At 38.0% G+C, this 18,923-nt stretch overlaps 1 long non-coding RNA gene across 5 annotated transcripts in view; it reads right to left on the bottom strand.

Moving 5' to 3' along the window:
- Positions 1-18,923, bottom strand: part of LOC138685909 (uncharacterized) — a 78,487-nt gene that overhangs the window by 19,981 nt on the left and 39,583 nt on the right. For all 5 annotated transcript variants that reach the window (XR_011325309.1, XR_011325307.1, XR_011325314.1 and 2 more), the window contains one exon: positions 8,670-8,868. This is a non-coding gene — a long non-coding RNA (uncharacterized lncRNA). The remainder of the gene's footprint in view (positions 1-8,669; positions 8,869-18,923) is intronic.

Below are 18,923 nucleotides of genomic sequence, written 5' to 3' on the forward strand. Positions count from 1 at the left end.
ATCTGTGGAGAGAGGAGCCCACGGAGCAGGTTTTCTGGCAGGACTTGCAGGACTTGTGACCCCATGGGGGACCCACGCTGGAGCAGTGTGCTCCTGAAGGACTGCACACCGTGGAAAGGACACATGCTGGAGCAGTTCATGAAGAACTGCAGCCCGTGGGAATGGCCCACGTTGGAGAAGTTTGTGGACGACTGTCTCCCGTGGGTGGGACCCCACGCTGGAGCAGGGGAAGAGTGTGATCAGCCTTCGCCCTGAGGAGGTGAAGCGGCAGAAAATAACGTGTGATGACCGTAAACCCCCATCCCTGTCCCCCTGTGCTGTTGGGGGGGCTTGGTGGAGAAATCCGGGAGTGAAGTTGTGCCCGGGAAGAAGGGAGGGGTGGAGGGAAGGTGTTCTGAGATTTCGTTTTATTTCTCATTACCTTACTCTGGTTGACTTGTAATAAATTGAGTTAATTTTCCCAAATTGAGTCTGTTTTGCCCGTGACGGTAATTAGTGAATGATCTCTCCTGTCCTTATCTCGACCCGCAAGCTTTTTGTTATATTTTCTCTCCCCTGTCCAGCTGAGGATGGGGGAGTGATAGAACGGCTTTGGTGGGCACCTGACGTCCAGCCAGGGTCAACCCATCACAGAAAGTAACACAGAGGTTCTATAAAATAGCCAAGATAGCCTTGAAACGTGACTATCATTAGTCTTTAAGATCCTGTATTGTTTGTCTAATGATGTAAGCACATTTATTTTGCCAATGCTGCGAGTTATGCACTGCATAAATGGATGTCAGTTTTAGCCCTGCTGTTAGTTTGCACCTACAATGACCAGGATTGATAAGAACCTTCATTAAAAAACACACAAGAAAATACATAGATTGACAAGCAAACTGTGCAGGGTGCTGTGGACAAGAGAGACCTCATAATCAAGAAACGAGGGCTGAAAGGAGGCCACCCCAAGAGTATGCACACAAATAAGGAGACGCAGACAGGACAGCATGATGGGGAATGTGCTCACACTTTTCCTGGGAAATGAGCATGAGTGGAGCCCATCTGAAGCGCCTGTACGCTAATGCACACAGCATGGGCAATGAGCAGGAGGAATCAGAGGTCTGCCTGCAATTGCAGGACTACGATCTCTTTGGGATCACAGAGATGTGGTGGGATGGCTCGCACAGCTGGAGCGTTGCCATAGCTGGATACAGGCAGTTTAAGAAAAACAGGCCTGCATGGCAAGGATGAGCAGTCGCTCTATATGTGACAGAGCAGCAGGGATGCATGGTGCCCTGCCTAGGGACATGTGATGAGCCAGCTGAGAGCCTATGGCTTGGGGTTAGACAGTGGGCCAACAAGAGTGATGATGTGATGATTGTCTGCTACTGTTAGTCTATAAGCTGACTTGCTACAAGATAGTAGTTCTCCTGACAAACCTTGCCCCATGTATATATTTAGACCACATAACACTATTACTGCTTTGAGTCTCCAGCATCCTTTCAGAAGACCACTAGGCATTAATACCTTGGCTATCATGGAATGCTTTATTTTCTCAAGAAATCTAGGTTTTTTCTTAATAATGGATGAACCAATTGTTGAAATCTTACTTTTTGTTTGAGGAACAAAATTCTTATTTTCTGTACGTGTACCAATAAATCTGAAATAGGCAGCAAACAAACCCAATTTTTGTTGATTGTTGAAGCACACAATGAACAAGACAACAAGCAAAGCCCACCAAAAAGAAAGGCTAAAATGTACAAGAAGTTATATGCCAAAAATGATTAATTAGAAGTCTATAAAAATGTGCACTGGGAAAGCAAAACGAGGGATTTATTTCTTAGGTTAGGTTAAACAACCTGAGGAGACTTAATGTATAATGTTTACCCTTAGTGTTAAGCTTATGACCAAATCTGGAGTGTAAGTCCACTTGAACGCACTGAAATCTGCCTGCCCCTCTAGAATCAATAAAGTGAGATGTTGAGGTTAAGACTGAGTTTATGTGCAGTGAGAATACAATTAAATTAACTAGCCCCAGATACTCTAGTTTATCTAACCTCTGCGGGGTACTTGAAGGATGCATTATTCTTAATTTCTTAATGAATTCTTAATTAAATACTCTTAATTCACAATGGCACAATACACCTTCAAGTTTACCTATGCTTGTTTGCCATTTAACACGCTTTTGAATGTCACCTTAAGCACTAAACACAAACAAACCAGCAAATTATCATAATTAAGTTAAATTTGCAGCAATTGTTCTCAACCTGTACTCATTTTGAAATTTGCTGCTTATGCTGCAGACATGAAGCACTTCTGTGCATAATTCTAACAATTATTTCAACAGAAGATATTTTTTCTCTCTATAAGCCCTTGTTTTCTTTAAAAAAAAAAAAAAAAGATAAAACCTCCATAGAGTTCTAAATTTCTAAATGTTAGGAGAGAGATGAAAATGACCATTGTTCTCTCTATTGACTTCATTGTCTGTCCCTAACTTCTCCCCAGCTGTGGCTAGCAATAGCTTACAGCATTTTTGCTTTGCACCTGAATTTCCTTTTTTCAAAGGAAACTGAAAATATAATTTCAGACAGTAAATATTGGTGTCTAACTCAGTCAGAGTTCAAGATTTTAGCCTGCTTTCTGAAAGATGTTGCCCATGTACATAAATAGGTTTCATGTGTGGCTTTTATCCTCCCTGCACAGTATGTACACAGGCTAAATACTTGAATTGATTCATTTCGCGCAAGCAATGCAGCTTTTCTTGAAAACAGCCTGAAGCAAAATTTAGAGTCTTTATATGTTTTCAAGGAAGATAAGATGTTACAGGTGCTCTGGAGAAACAATTGAGGAAGAAATTGTGACTAAATGCTTAGCCAAGCTAAATGAATACAAACAACAACTGCAAAGGTGAGCAGGATATCCAGAGGTTAAGACAGCACTGCACCCTAAAGGCTGGAGAGACCATTCATTTATTACGGTAACCAGTTTTTGATAGTTGAGGTTGTGGACTCCATTCTCTAACCTGCTGAGCCGGAGACTTTGCTGAGAGCCACTTTGTTAGCAGCCACAATGCCAACTGATCCACTACCACCTCATTATATCATCATTAGATAACCAGTGCTGCAGCAGTTCAAACAGAGCAGAGGTGCTTCCAAATATATTGTAAAGAAACGAAACATGAAAAGGTATCTGCTTCCTCAACCAGAGATATTTCATGTAAGAAACTTAGGTACCTGTATCCTGATTTTTACTTGGATCATGAAGATGCTAACATGCTGAGCATTTTTCCTACTACTGTACCGCATTCTGCCTGCTTCCATCAGGCATTGTCCTGGTTTCAGCTGGGATAGAGTTAACTGTCTTCCTAGTAGCTGGTACAGTGCTATGTTTTGAGTTCAGTATGCGAAGAATGTTGATAACACTGATGTTTTCAGTTGTTGCTCAGTAGTGTTTAGACTATAGTCAAGGATTTTTCAGCTTCTCATGCCCAGCCAGGGCACCTGACCCAAACTGGCCAACAGTGTATTCCATACCATGGGACGTCCCATCTAGTTTAGGAACTGGGAAGGGGGGGGCGGGGAATCGCCGCTCGGGGACTGGCTGGGTGTCAGTCGGCGGGTGGTGAGCAATTGCCCTGCGCATCATTTGTACATTCTAATCCTTTTATTACTACTGTTGTCATTTTATTAGTGTTATCATTATCATTATTAGTTTCTTCTTTTCTGTTCTATTAAACCGTTCTTATCTCAACCCAGGACTTTTACTTCTTTTCTCGATTTTCTCCCCCATCTCACTGGATGGGGGGGAGTGAGTGAGCGGCTGCGTGGTGCTTAGTTGCTGGCTGGGGTTAAACCACGACAGGCATTGACATGGCATAGCTCTATCTACGATACCTGATGGCACAAAACTCCATGTCACACAATGTGACTGGACAGTGGATCTGGCAGTGTTGCAAATACAGTGATGATGTGTTTAACCAGTCAAGGGTCAACACTAAAAGTTCAGGTGAACTTTAAGTTCAGATGCTTATCCAAAGCTACTTGGAAGTTATAAAAACATGATTTTGGTTTTGTTGTCCTTCTTCAGATCTCAGGTCAGCAATACTTCCTTTAAATTAGTTTCCAAAATAGTCAAATTCTTACACTGAAGCCATAGAAATCACTTTTAAATTATTTCAATGAAATGAAAATAGATTTGCACTTTTACCTATTTTATCCTCTTCTAAGCCATTTTTTTTTCTTCTCTGAACCGCGGTTCACTGATGCACTCCTCCTCAGCTCTCTGTCCTCAACAGGTACAGTATTTTGTGCTCAGCCCAGCTACTATACTCAGACCTTTAGGGTCTGCCTGGATCAGGGATGCATCGTTCAGATGTTGCTGCAACCATCAACCTCTCACCAATTCAGAGCGCTGTGTATCACAACATTTTGACCAGCCAGAAATGGTCTTAGTCATTGCTCAGTTTCTGATTTAGCTTTCTATCATCTTGCCCCTTCTAACTTTCATCACCGCTATCTCTCTACTGCCCCAGCCACATTACCTCTTTGTGATACAGAGGAGCAGGAACCAAACCCAGGACCCAAAATGAGTGGTATGTTGGTCAACACAGAATATGGAACTGCCTAGCAATGAATCGAAATGACTGTGTGTTTGTAAAGGGTAGCCAGACGAGTAACCCACAGAGAACGCACACAATATAATTCCTGTTCTGCCTACAGCAAAATGTCAGCTGCTCTAATTGTGGCACATCCCAGCAAATATTGAAGGTGAGATGATAAATACAGATCAGCTTGACATCAGCTGTCACAAGGAAAACAAATGAACTTACAGTGATGGGAAAGGTGGAGAATAACAATAGCACAGACAAACTGAAAGGAAATAACAAAGTCAGATCTTGCCTAGTTATTTTAATTGATAGTTAGACAGAAATACCATGTTTAAAGAAGGACCTATAAGGCACTCTGGAACAACTACAGCATATGTCTATCGAGCCTAGAAACCTGTCTCTGAAAACAGGGTAAATATACAGTGATATGTCTCCAGCATATGCTCACAACTTCCAACAGACAGTTAAATTATATGTCATGTAATTGAAATACATGGGGTCTGTGTTTCCAACCTTTGGTGTCATTTATAAAGCATCAGTTCTTGGTGTCTCAGGCTGTGGTTTCAGTAGCAATATTGGCTTCTCTGATGTTACCCACTCCTGTCTGTGCACCATATTAACCTTTCAGTTCTTCCAGTGGACCACTTCTATGCCTCTGCTGAGAGCAAATCTGGGCAATTGCTCTGGCTTAAAGTTTACTTGGGGAAAAAGAGAGAGAGAAGGAGAGAGAGAAAAGTGTTTTCAAAGCCAAATCAGTTTGCTACAAGCTGACCATGTGGGTGCACAAACATTTGTGCCAGCACAGCTAAGAGACCCATTCATCACAGCATGATGAACAAGCAATTGAGAATGTTTCTACCTCTTGTGACTGTTGACAAAACCTTGACAATGGAGGGAAAGAGGCTAAAGATTGTTATTTTTTAAATCTTCCCTTTACAGACCAGGAGATGCCAGCTAACTCACAGAACAGGAGCTGTTGCAGGAACTGGAAGTGCCAGTGAAGGAGGCAGTTTCAAAAGCCTAGGGAATCCTTAAAACAAAAGCTGCTGAAGTAATTCCTTACTGAAAATTGGAATGAGCACTTGTAACTGTGGACCCTTCTCATAGCAGCTGGTCTGGAACCACTTTTCTTACTTTTTATCAAACTTTTCAGCCCTTCTTTACCCTGTCTTTTCTTCACAATCGTTGAATACTGCCTCAGTCATAAAACAGACACAAAGCAGGTATACCGCAGCACTCAAGCTATGCCTGTTTTCAGTCTGTAGTTTTCAATTTTTCATACAATATGTGAGTACCCTTTCCTACTGAGATACTTTCAGTTATAAATGCCTCCATTGTAGAGGGTGCTCTGGAGGGAACTGGTTCAGATAATTCAATGCTGAAAGGCAGGGGAACATTTTTCCTAATTGGACTCTTGAGTTTGGAAAATCTTTCTTTACTCACTGGAGGAAATACTTCAGACTGAATGTCAGGACAAGAGATGATATATAAGAAAGGGAGATGGAAGGAATCTAAGGTAACCTAATTTATGACTCCTGAATAAATCTTTTTTGATTGATTGCATTCAGTCTGTTTCTGTGCTCAGTTGAAACTCCCTTCAACAGCAGTCCTGTCTCCTTCATTTGCAAAGATTTTAGAAATATGCCTTTCTCTCTTATCTTTGGTGTTCAAATGACTGTGAGCATTTTTCAGCCTAAGAATACTGGTCCATATTAATTCCTGGTTTAATACTGTGGCTTTGTTCCAGAGATCATTTTGACCCATTATATATAACATAACAAAAGGAGCACTGTAGAAGGAAAGAAGATTTAAAAAGCATAATGAAGACTTGCAGCATTAACAAAGGATAAAAATAGTTGGGTAAAAAAGAGAAAGGAAAAAGATCTTGAGACAGTGCGTAGAGAACTGCAGGGCAATAATTCCACTGTTAGAACAGCAACCAACCATTCTAGCTTTCATTTGAAACACTGAGCAAAGACCTCAGAAACATAAGCTGACAGACCTCAAGAAAAGATGGAATTCCTCTTCTCTTACAGAAAATAATAGGCACAGGGTAGTAGAACCAACATCAGACATAAAGTATTTGCTCCTTCTTATTGCTTTGTGTCTTTACATATGGGAGGTCTGTGTCAATTCCAAACTTAACCTGATGCTCTTTAACTAAGTCTAAGAAAATGACCGCAGAAGTCCTGATTTCTGTGACTACCAGTCTTAGGAAAACTCAGAAGTCAGTTGGCACCTGCCTGAAAACTCCCTAAACGTCTAAATGACATACCCTGGTGTGCACATATGTATTTTACATGATATAGTACAGAGAATAAGAAATAATACTGACTCAGTGTATTTCCTGCATTAAAAGAACAAGGTACCCCTTAAGTGAAAATATTGTGTGTGTATCAATCAAATCACAATTCCTATAGTTCAGTAGTAGAACTCTTAGTAACAAGATGTTGTAGAGGCCAAAAGGCCAAACTGCTTCAAAACAGGGTTAGGCAAAGTCATGGATTATTTTGCATTTACTGGTGGTTATTAAATACAACCTTTGAAATGCAATCTTCCGGACCGCTAGAAGTATACCATGGGAGGATCCCTCTATATTGCTAGCCATTATTGGTCTAGATAGAGACGGTATATTGGGTTAACAACTCATATGTTAGAGGCTGCTTTCCTTTTGACTATTTTATAATTTGATGATTAGTCTACTGTGAAGGGAAACACTGACAGCAAACCTTTCATGATGAGTCAGAAAATCCTTTCAAGATTTCTGCTTCTAGGTAAATGATCTAAACATTAGTAATACACTTAAGTACCTGTATGTGTGCATATATATAGTGGGAAACTGCATTGCCTATAGTTGCAGGCATCTTTTTAAAAGAAAGGCAAACTACACTGATTTAGGACCCTGAGCTTCCTGCTTGGCAACACTATGTGAAGATTGGAATGATAGGAAATATTCTAGTGCAAATTAGGCAGACAGCACATACATATATCACAAAACTTCCCATTTTAAAAACTAAGAAAAGTTTAAACAGGTAACTTCGATGAGCCTTGTGTGCTTTTGAGGTGACTGCATCTTTGATTTTGCTTTCTGACTGTGCATTTTGGATTGTCTTCTACATAATGTTCATTTCTCCAACCTTACTATCATTTTGCTCCTTTTTTTTTCCTGATCTTATTTCTGTTCTGGCTGTTGTCTGATTCATGTGTAAAGTTCTTTTGGGGTTTTTCTAATAGCCTTTTGCAGAGCAATGAGAATAATTAAAATCATTCCTGTTTTTAAGCATGGGAAATTTTTTGTTTCCTCCTCATATGAGAGCATTTCTGTCCAAGCCAATTTGGAGTAGTTGCTCCAGTGATAACATGCATACAGACATTAAACATAATTTATATGTTGAATTGATTCTATCTACTGATTTTATACAAATCATATTGCTCACATTTTTTTCTTTATTGTAACCTTGGTGAAACTTCACCAAAATAAACATCTTTATTTTCCAGCTAATTTTTCATATCCAAATTGTATATTTGGTGCAAGAACATAGCCAGTGAAAAACTATTAATATTACTATGTCACACAATATTATCATTTGGGTTCCACAGCTGACACACACTTATGGACAAGACGCATGGTATTATTATTATTTTACCCTGACCAAAGACTAGGAAGAGATGTTAACTGAACAGAATTAATAAAACTTTCTGTCAAAAATTAAATGCTAGTTAATGAAAACTGAGTAAAATGTTCATCAGTTTCAAGCCTAAAGTAAATGAAGCCAAAAGGAGGCTGGACATATGGCAGAAATTTGGCTGTACAGTGGGTCATAAATAATGAGCTGAATTACTTGGTTAAAGAAATCTTAATGCAGCCAAATTCAAGGTTCTCCATCTGGAAACCAAGAATGCAAGCCATACCTAAAGAATGGTTAAAATTTTCTTGGAAAGCAGTGATTCAAAGGAAGACATATGGGTCACTGTAGATAATTACATCAGCATAGCCATCAGAGCAATCTGCGGCAAAGAAAGCTAATGTAATATTTGTGAGCATAACCTGAAGAACATCAAGTAGCAGTAGGAAAAGTTTTACCTCTGATACAATTTGGGAGAAGAAACTACCTCTGTGTTGAAATTTGTGGTCCACATTTGAAGAAGGATGTAGAAAATACCAGTGAGAGATCCATGAGGAGCAGAGACCAGGATGATGAGCAGAAAACAAGCATTTCATAACAGGGTTTATGAAGTCAGTGTACCAAGATAGGGAAAACAATGGCATTCTAGACTCGTACCTGAAAATATAGAAAGAAAACTTTGAATATTTAGTGTGCATAGTATTAGCCGAATTACATTGGTGTTAACTTGTCTAAAGTTACTGAAGTTTTCTGGGAATTAAATTTGCCCAATTCTTTTGATACAGACGGACATTAAAGACAGGTATTTCCCAGAGATCAATATTTCACAAAGATGTAAGACTTTATCAAAATGTACATATTTTGGACTCTGAGCAATGAGCAGTCAGTGATGTAGTTATATGATCGCTCAATAATTGACACGAAGATGTACTCAAGAGCTAAGATGTTGAGAGAATGCGTATTTTCCATGTGTTATAGATTTACAGAGAATTACACAGAAAGAAAAAAAAAAAGAAAGACAAAATAGATTTTTCCAAATAAGAGCTAAATGGAAAGCATAGAAGAAAGCAACTACTGCAGAGCGTCTGGTTTGGGAACTCTGCTGTGCTACTGGTGAAGCAGTCACCTTACTGAGAAGAGGCCTAGAAAATTCAAAACATCCTTTAATCCTATTTTTTGCAAAAATCCGTCGTTGTCTAAAACATCAAACAAAGATGCAATTGAGCATAAAGGGTGGTGATGGGGTCTCTCATTAGCTTTTTTGCTTCATGCAAGAACAGTGACAGCATGCAGAAAACTGTGGTTCATATTAGTGAACATTTGCAGTGAATAGACAGGTATCTAGATGTGACAGGTAAAGTAGAGAAACCCAGTACCAAACAGAGCACAAAAAGAATCAGATAAATGCAGGCTGGAGAAAAGGACCTGAAATTATATCAAAGGTGAAATTGCACGGCAGATCTTCTATAATGCCCTATGAGAATAGACAAACAAATGCAATACAAAAGGACCATTTTCAAAGGTGCTCTGCCTGCTATTTACTTCAATAGCACGATAACTAAGGCAAGTGACCTTCCCTCTTCCCTCAGTATTAACCTAGAGCTGTCACTTGTCAGTATCCATGTAGTTGTAGAAGATGTTTTTAATGTCAAGCCACCTAGCAGTATTCAGGAAATTGGTAAAAACTTATAATCCTTTGCAGTAGACTTGTCACACTGAGGTGCTACTCTTGGATATTAAAACTGAAGGCATGCCTAGCAACCCCTGGCTTGATTAAGCACCAGAGCATCTTCAGCATCAATGAGAACAGAGTGAAACTAAAGACACTGAGAACAAAGAGTTCAAAGTTATATTTTATTCTGGTTTAGACATGTGCTCACACATCCTTTATGCAAATGTACACATATCACGTGCATTTGTGCATCTTAGACATGCAGCTGTGACACAAATGTACTGTCTGGCCTTCTAACAGTGTGTATTTCGCAAGCTTCTGATGAAATGCTCTGAATCTGCAGTGCCACAACCAGTAGAATCATGGCTTTTTGAGTTTACTAACTAATAAAGGAGAAAAATGAATATACCTTATGAATTTAATCTTAAGTCTTACATCTTTCAAAATCAAAACTTAGCACTCCAAAAGAGGTATTGCAATCTTCAGCAGTGTGCCATACTGACACTTGAAATATGTATACTGATACTGAATCATCAGTGCACTCTATGTTATTTCAGAATTTAATATTTTAAAATGTTTCTTCTTGACATCTTCCTGGATCAAATTGCCTACAATAATCCATAAGCACTACTTCACATTTTTTCTAGACAGCATAATACTGTTGTTCAAAGGACGGTACTCTCTGATGAGACATGAACACTTTGACAAAATCATTTGCATAGCAATGCTGCCACACAGAAAAAGATGATTTTGGGAAGCTTTATTATCTTAGACAATTAACTTTGCAATTAGATGTTATCTCGAGAGAAATTTGGAATCCAAAGAACAGCAAGGAACAGAATGAATCTGTCAGAGTCATAACCAGACAGAAGTTCAAGAGATTTGCCTCTTGCTAATGAGGCAGCATTGATGTAAGTGAGGTTTCCCAAAAGAAAACTCTGTCAGTATTTTAACACCAAGCCTGCTCACAGAAATAGCACTTATTATGTAAGTTAAACTACAGAAATGTATTGACACTGATCATTCTTCTTCTTGATTTTCCATGAGAGTTAAGTTCAAATTGCCTTTGAAAATCTCCCCTTGTGGCAGGAAACCTTATGTCCACTGCACTGTTTAAGTAATGCAAAACAGGCCTGTAGCTGTACTATCTTAGGCTGTGATCCTGTCAGATTTCATGAGGTAAGCAATACCAGACATTGAAGAGGAGACCATTTCAAAGCAAAATCAGATAGTGCAGGAGGTGGTTCTGGCAACTCAACAATTGATATGCTTCCCTCTGAGTCAGTGCAGTGCTGAACTGAAGACTTCATACCCTAATGTTGTTTGTGCTAGGGGTACTAAGAGTCCCGTCTTTCAAATTCAATGTGAATCAAAATCCATGGCTAGTCCTCCTTCCAAACGGTATAGCTTTAAAAATCTGGGGGCTGTCAGGAGAGGGAAGGAACTAGTTACTAACAAGAACAAAGGAGGACACATGCTTTTCCAGACTAGGGAACTGATTGCACGGGTGAGTATTCACGTATATCGGATGGGACTCCCTACAGAATGTGCAAGTCTGAAGGCACAGGGATTTTACACAAAGTGTAAAATGTGAGTTTCCTTAAATACAATGATCTGTTGGTACTAGTAGCCATTCTGTAGAAGTACCACTATATTTCTATTCAAGCTATTTTTAGACATGGTTTCTACAAAAATAGTACAGTTTATGCTGGAGATTGGGTCCCACGTATTCACTTTATTTATATTGCTTCTCTAGTACATTTGCCCATGCTTGGGGTAATACTTTTTTTCCTACTTTTTTTTTTGTGAATGTAATCTGGCTTGTTAGGAGTAAAATATTACAAAGAACATACACCCTGAAAAGGCTTGTGACCCAGACAGTTTTCAACACAACAGTTTCACATACTCCAGCTGTAACGGCCCTTACAGAATGGACGTTGCAGACAATAGCTTGGAAGCACAGCAAACACTGGTGGCATGCAGAAAAGGTCATTGCTACAAAATGTTCATGACTTAGATGCCCTACACCCCTTTTCTACTAACTGAAGTAAGAAACTGATCCTCATTCTTTCCTTGTGTTCACTCAGGTGACCATCTACCGTGAACGACGCCACAGATAGCAACATGGATGGGAAAACAATACCTTTTCTTTTCTTTTATAAAGTACACCAAGCTGTCCAGAAGCCTGAAGACTAGAGAAGATCTCAAGCAGTCAGCAAATACAAAGCCTTGCAGACAGGTAGTTAGAAAGTGAAAAGATTAGTCAAGAAAGAGCCAGTAGTCTTAGATACAGCACACATGCCACCATTCAAAACTTGCTCTATTTTTAAGAAATAGTTTAGCGTATGTTCCTGACATCATAGCAGCTAGGTTATCACAGAGTACCATAGAGAATAGAAAGGAAAGAGCTTCATCTACTGAGAAAGTTCTGTGTCTGATGCCCCTTTGCCTTACTTGTATTATCAGTCTTCAGACTGGAGCCATTTTTAGTGTGGTTTAAACAACCTGTCATTAGGAATTCACTAACATAGCTATATTCAGGGATAATGCATTCATCTGTTAAAGGCATATGTAAATATCACAAATATTTTCCTAAGTGGTCTACTGTTGTTTTAGCTAAAGGTAGTTAGCACTTCAAAGCAATGCAGAGTCTGGCTTTCAGAACACTTGTAATGAAGTCTTTCCTTTTCAAATTCCTATAGTGTGTTTTTCCTGAACCACAAACAAGCAGTACGAATGAAATAGTGGTGATAGATGCACTAAAATTTGCTATGGAATTGTCCGCCTATTTTTTCCCCCAGTGTCCCCTCTTTGCATATGTGTCCCAACTGTGTATTGGGTGGAAAATTATTCCTACCTAGACAGCTAAGCCTATCAGCCTTCTAAATTGTTTCTTATAACAGTTTGTTTTCTTTCCTCTACCCTCACAAGAGCCTAACAAGCCATGAACTCTCATCACATGGTGATTACAATTAGTGTATAAGACTGGAAATGCAGTATAAGTAATGCATCATGTTCTGTTAAACAAATCTTCTATTGAAAACTAGAAGAAAAATGTTACTCCAAATATTAAAAATAAGCAAAATCTCAGTAGATTAATTGATAGCAGTTTAGATCCTTCCTGCAGTTAGCTAATTCACTCCTGATTCTTATCTTGTGAAAGGCACAGTCTCTTTCATTCAACAATTTTTAATCCGACACAGTGATGTTTCTGGTTTTCATAGACTTGAAACACAAGGAAACAAATTCTGTCTGAATGATAAAGAGATGGAAACAATGCCAATGAAGTATTCAATCTGAAAGCATGTTTTTTTAAATTTCTCTTCTGAATATCATGTTTTGGAACAGGGATGAGTTTTATATCTTTCGAATTGCTTTTTGAGCACTGCTGCTTCTGGACTACACACGCTGGTGCCAGTGTTCTGGGCATTTATGGGCTCTTGCTCTTCTTACAGTAGTATTTTTAAAGTCATTCTTTAATTTCCCTTTGTCTTCTTCTCTGTAACAGTTGAAAGTTCACAGGCTTTGTGTTACATATTATTTCTTAAACTTTGAAAGAGAGGAAAGGTAGAGTAAAAGTAATTTGAAATTATGTTTTTAGCCTTTTTAACACTATATACTTCTGATGTAAATGTTTACAAGTCAAATGTATTATTATATTAATGCTTTCCTTGTACTATAACTGAGAAATGGTCCTCACATCAAAGTATGACTTGTCAATATACTCTGCAGATACTAAGATAAGAACACTTGTTATATTCACCCCACATAAATCCACTAATCTCCAAACTCAGGACTTAAGGCTCACTTACATTAAAAACATAAATATAGCTTTGGGAAATTCGGGTCCACAGACATTTGCAGAGAAAGCTAAACATAACTTAATGTGAATGAAAGAAAGACTAGGCCTCCCATTTTCAATTCAAAGCAATTCATTATTAAATTTCATAGGAAAGGTGCCCAATACAGTCAGCTGTAATTTTTATCTACCTGTTCATTTTATTAATATATTAGAGAAGTAAAAATGGTATTTTCTTTCCAATAAACCTATCCATTTGACAAATATTTTATATCACTGGTTGACTACTCAGCATGCCTGCCTTTTGTTAACATCATTGACAAAGGAATAGACACACGTCTGGGGTACCCAACTGTGTATTATCTACACTACAAATCACCCGTCTTCACTCGTTAGCTCCTGCATTGAAACATACAAGGGAGCTCAGGTGTTCATATCACCAAGGCATGAATTCTTAAAACTGTTTTTTCTTAAACTGACTGGTGAACTATCATGGGTGAATGCGAAAGCAAAAATAAGAACTGGTGCATTTGAAACAAAAGTTGACACTTTTATAAAAACAGAGATTGAAAGCCTAGCCACAGTGCTGTTGTTCTATATCTGGAGTCACAGAGAAGGCAGAATGTGAGCTGACATCTTCACTCCATTTATGCTTAAGGGCAGAGGACAACCTCCTCTAATAGTGACATTTTTTTTTATTCCATCATCTTGGGGAAGCTCTGCAGGACTTTGGATGTATCTCTATCTACAAATGTATTTTGGGTTTCATTTTTTAAATATTGTGCATTGAAAATCCAACCTGTAACTCCAGTAACTGTATTGACACCACTGTTCCCTCTTAAGAGTTCAAGAACAGTTGAAAAAAGCACTGTTAATTTTCTCTTTCAGCGCTAAAAATGGTGTGTGTCTCTTCTGACTAGTGTACATGGTAGGTAAATAACAATATAAGGCTCATGATCATCTTACAAGCCTTGATTTCACATGTGACTTATTCAAATATACAGGTTAGGTTTACTGAATTAATCAAATCAGTTGTTAGGCAATTGCAATCTGGTACCTCTTCCTCACAAACCTTGTATCCTATCATTTCTCAAAAAATTGTAAATTCTTAATAATAATAGAGCTCCTATCAGTCCCCATAGTAGTTAATCAATGATTGAATTAGATACAGTTGAACAACATACACTATAACTGCATTTGATGCTATCCTATTTGCAACTGAGAAGTTATGGAGAACTTTTTTCAAGCCTCTTTGTAATCATTATAATAATTTGGAAGTTTTTCTTTGAAAGTCAATGACAATAAAATCAAGTCCAGTATATTTAAAAAATAACGCACTTAATGTGCTGAAAAACAGAAGACAGCTATCAGCTCACAGTGTACACCTGATAACTTGGAGATCACATATTTAACGTAATGAATAAAAGAACAACTCCAGTGTCTTATATATAACACAGATGTAAAGCAATTCTATTTTTGTGTGAAATTCAAGTGACTTCTCCCTGGGCTGCAATGAAAACTGAGAGGAAGCTTATGGCTTTGCCCAAGCAAATTGATTCTGTTTGGGAACTGCCTTTCTCTACCTGTGCGGAGCAGCTCTTAGAAACACAGCTGTAGGCTCTTTTCTCCACAAAGGCCATACAAGAAAACTCACAGCACTTTGTGGAATATCGTATTAGCTCAAATCATTCTTCATCCGAGCATTTAGGTTTTTCTGGATGTCATCTACAAGGCAACACTAAAACATATGTTTAACCTTAAGGATGTATGCAGTTCTGCTGAAGCCTTCCAGATCACTCACATGCTTAAACTTACTTAAGTAACTGCCTGACAGCTTCATTAGAGGGAAGACAAAAGCATACATTTCCTTTATTATTTCTGATGGTCTTCCACACAGGTACAGGAGAAAAAAAAAAAAAAGGAAGCAGAAAGTAATTATCATCATATAACCATAAAAATCTGGGAAGATAAATTCAGAACAGTTTTGGGCTTTTTTGTTAATTCATGGTTTTATAGTGACATTATTTCAGTTGGTTTCTGCCTTTCTAGCTCTTACAGTTCAGTTAAAGTTTCTGTTTCTTTGTTTGCTTGTTTTCAAAAAATTCTTTAAACTGGTTATCCAATTGTCACGAGTTTACATTTTCACACAAACTCACCCATACACATCCCTCTTTGCAAGTTGCAAACCCATTGTGTTGTATATGGATTGGAATCACATACTATACCTTTGCATAGAACAGCAGACAGACAGTGGTTACTTGACATGCAGTTCTTCAATACTTTCTCTGTGCTTTTCAATATGTATCTATAGGCCTTATTTATTGGACAGTATTCAAATCCTCCTTGTGGACCGAATCACTCATTTTCTCAAGGGCTTTTCAGTCAGGGTCTCAGTACTCTAGAATCTGAATGCTTTCCAAACCTTAATTAATGTATTGTTGCACAATCCTGTGAGAAAAGAGGATTATACTCTCCAATTAACAAATAGGGAAGTGAGAAAATGTAAGGTAAAAGCATCCATTACATCAAATGCCTATTCTGACATACCTATATCTGATTTTCTCACAGTACTGAACCTTAGATAGCACCATATATTTTTAAGGTAGAAGCTCCTTGGATTTAGCTGTAGCTGAGAGTGCAAGATAGAATGTTTTCAAAGCAAACATGACATGTTCTAGAAAATGAAAATTAATATGTGATGATTTTGGTTTAAATTGGCTCACTTACCATTGCAAAAATCCATAGTTAGAATTTACTTTTTTCACAGCAGCATATTCATTTGCTTCAACACTGAAGATTTCCTTTCTGTTCCACTGGATTTCTCCTTCAGTCATGGCAAATCTACCCATTTCTGCAGTAAATCAGGCAGACATTATACAGACAACAGCTCCTTTCACTTCATGAGCTTTACTAAACTGCAGAGAATCTTCATCCGGTGAGGCAGGAGGAAAAAATTAATTATTAAGTCAATTGATGATGATACAAAGTGTATGACATGTAAAATTTTGGACAGTTAGAGGAGCTCTCCGTGTGATATATACTGTAATGGCATAGATTTTCATTTCAAATCCATCAAAAGGTGTCTCATAAGCACTAAAGATTGATTTCCAAGATAGTCAATGCTAATAAGTAGTCCTGTCACAAGATTTCATCAGAGAAATGCAATTAAATGACATTATCAAACAGTTAGGTAATATAGGTCAAGTGTAGAGGTTGTAACTTATTACAATCTAATTTCTTGATTTCATTGTTGTCGGACTTTGCACAGGTTTCAGTGTCTAAACAGATAGCAAGATATGTGGGGCAAGGGAGGAGACAGTAGGGTTGTTAAGTTAATTGCCTAGATAAATTAGAAACAGAAATCACTGCCAGTATATATGCGGGGGCTGTATGAATTAATTGGTCTGAATGGCTTTTGCCTGTTCTTTTTGCTGGGCAGAAAAGTTTTCTCTTTGTTTGGGAGCTGTGAAGGGGAGGAAAGGACTGTTCTCTCACCAAGGAGAAAAGACTCATTGATGTAGGAACAGAACAAAATGATAACCCAGGACAAAATTCAGGCCAATTGCAAATCTCATGGCTCCAGCTGTGTTATATTAGATGCACTGTTACAACTTACATACTCAGAATATTAAAATTCTCAGGTTGTTAGAAAAAAAGAAAGATATTCTAATCTCATATAGCTGGAAAATGGCCACCAAAGAAAAGATTACTACACATTCCAGCTAACTCTCATAACTCAGACAGCAACTGGCACCAGAACTCCACAAAACTGATTTTTTTCATTTAATTTCTTGGGCTTTTTTTTTTTCCCCCATTTGTTCCTAATGTTGTGAAATATTTTTTTATAAATAAACTATCACTAAAACACAGTAAAAATGGGGAAACGGATGGAATATTTTATTTCTTACTTTCATACTGGCAACTTCACTACAAATCTTGATATTTCTGTCACCCTGAATCAGAAAATAAAAAGCAGTCTCTATGGCCATTACCAGGATATATTCCAAAATTATTCCAATTCATTTGAATCATCAAAATTATTTGTATATTAAAACAAAAGCAAATGATGTTGCTTTTCTCTGAAGTACTGTATCACTGTTTTGTAAACAACATAATTCTCATTAGACTGACAGGGTGGGAAGGATTTGTATATTTATACTCTATGTGGTACAAGTACCAATATTGTAAATGTGTACAGTTCAGCAATCCGTGTCTATTGACCTTGTCATTCTGATTCCACTGAGAAAGTGGGAACTGTATTTTCACATCTTTTATTTACTCACAGGCTGAAATTAGTTCTATGGCCTATGGGCTCCCTGAAGCTACTTCTGTGATTCACTGAATTGCTTCTGCTGTGTTATTGCACATTAGAAATGAAACAACTGCCAACAGCAGTTGCTTTCTGGCCGATACTGCAGGCCAGATATACTTATATTAAAACATGTTACAAGAGGTGTCTTCAGAATAAAATGAGTATAACAATGTTTAACTAGCCATTATGGATGAGAGCAAACTGCACTTGAGCTGTATTTAATTCTGAGCTCAGAAGAAGGTTCCAACTTGGGTTTAAAACCATTTTTATTAACCGTGTCAACATTATTTGCCTGTATCTTACTGGAAGATTAAACTACTTTAGCCTGAAGGAATTTTGAGCCATACCTGAATAAAAACATAACTTACAGCTGCTCTTTAGAATACATTTTAAAATCAAAGTAACCAAAAATGTAGCAAATTAGAGCATACCAGTCCTACAGGATCCAGGATTGTTCCTAAACTCTCAGCCAACGTGCCCACTCAGCCACATCCCAGGTCTGTGTTGGGATGAGACCTGAGCGTGAAAGCCAGAAAGAGGAGCACAGCTGAACAGTCTCCCAAGCTGGACAACCATGTAATTAGCATTACAGGAGCTCATAACACCTCTCTGCACGTAACTGCAGAGAAGCATCCTAAATAAAATCTCTGAATAGTAGTAAATCAGAAAAACATTTAAATGTTTGCTTAGAGACAAGTAAAGGCTGCACAAAAAGGCTTTTCCAGATCAAGAATTCCATTAGTATTTACACTAATGGAAGTGTGTTTTGACTTTTTCATTGTCATGGACTTTCCAATGTCATGTCATTGTCCATTTCCATGACAGGATGGTGCACTTCTTATCTTTTTTGTATCAGGTTATAGTAAGTATTCATTTAAACTTTGTATGCTGCCTGTTGTAAGCACGTTTGTAGTAATAAAAATAATAAT

The sequence above is a fragment of the Haliaeetus albicilla genome, chromosome 1 (assembly GCF_947461875.1).
Source record: "Haliaeetus albicilla chromosome 1, bHalAlb1.1, whole genome shotgun sequence".
Lineage (NCBI taxonomy): Eukaryota > Metazoa > Chordata > Aves > Accipitriformes > Accipitridae > Haliaeetus > Haliaeetus albicilla.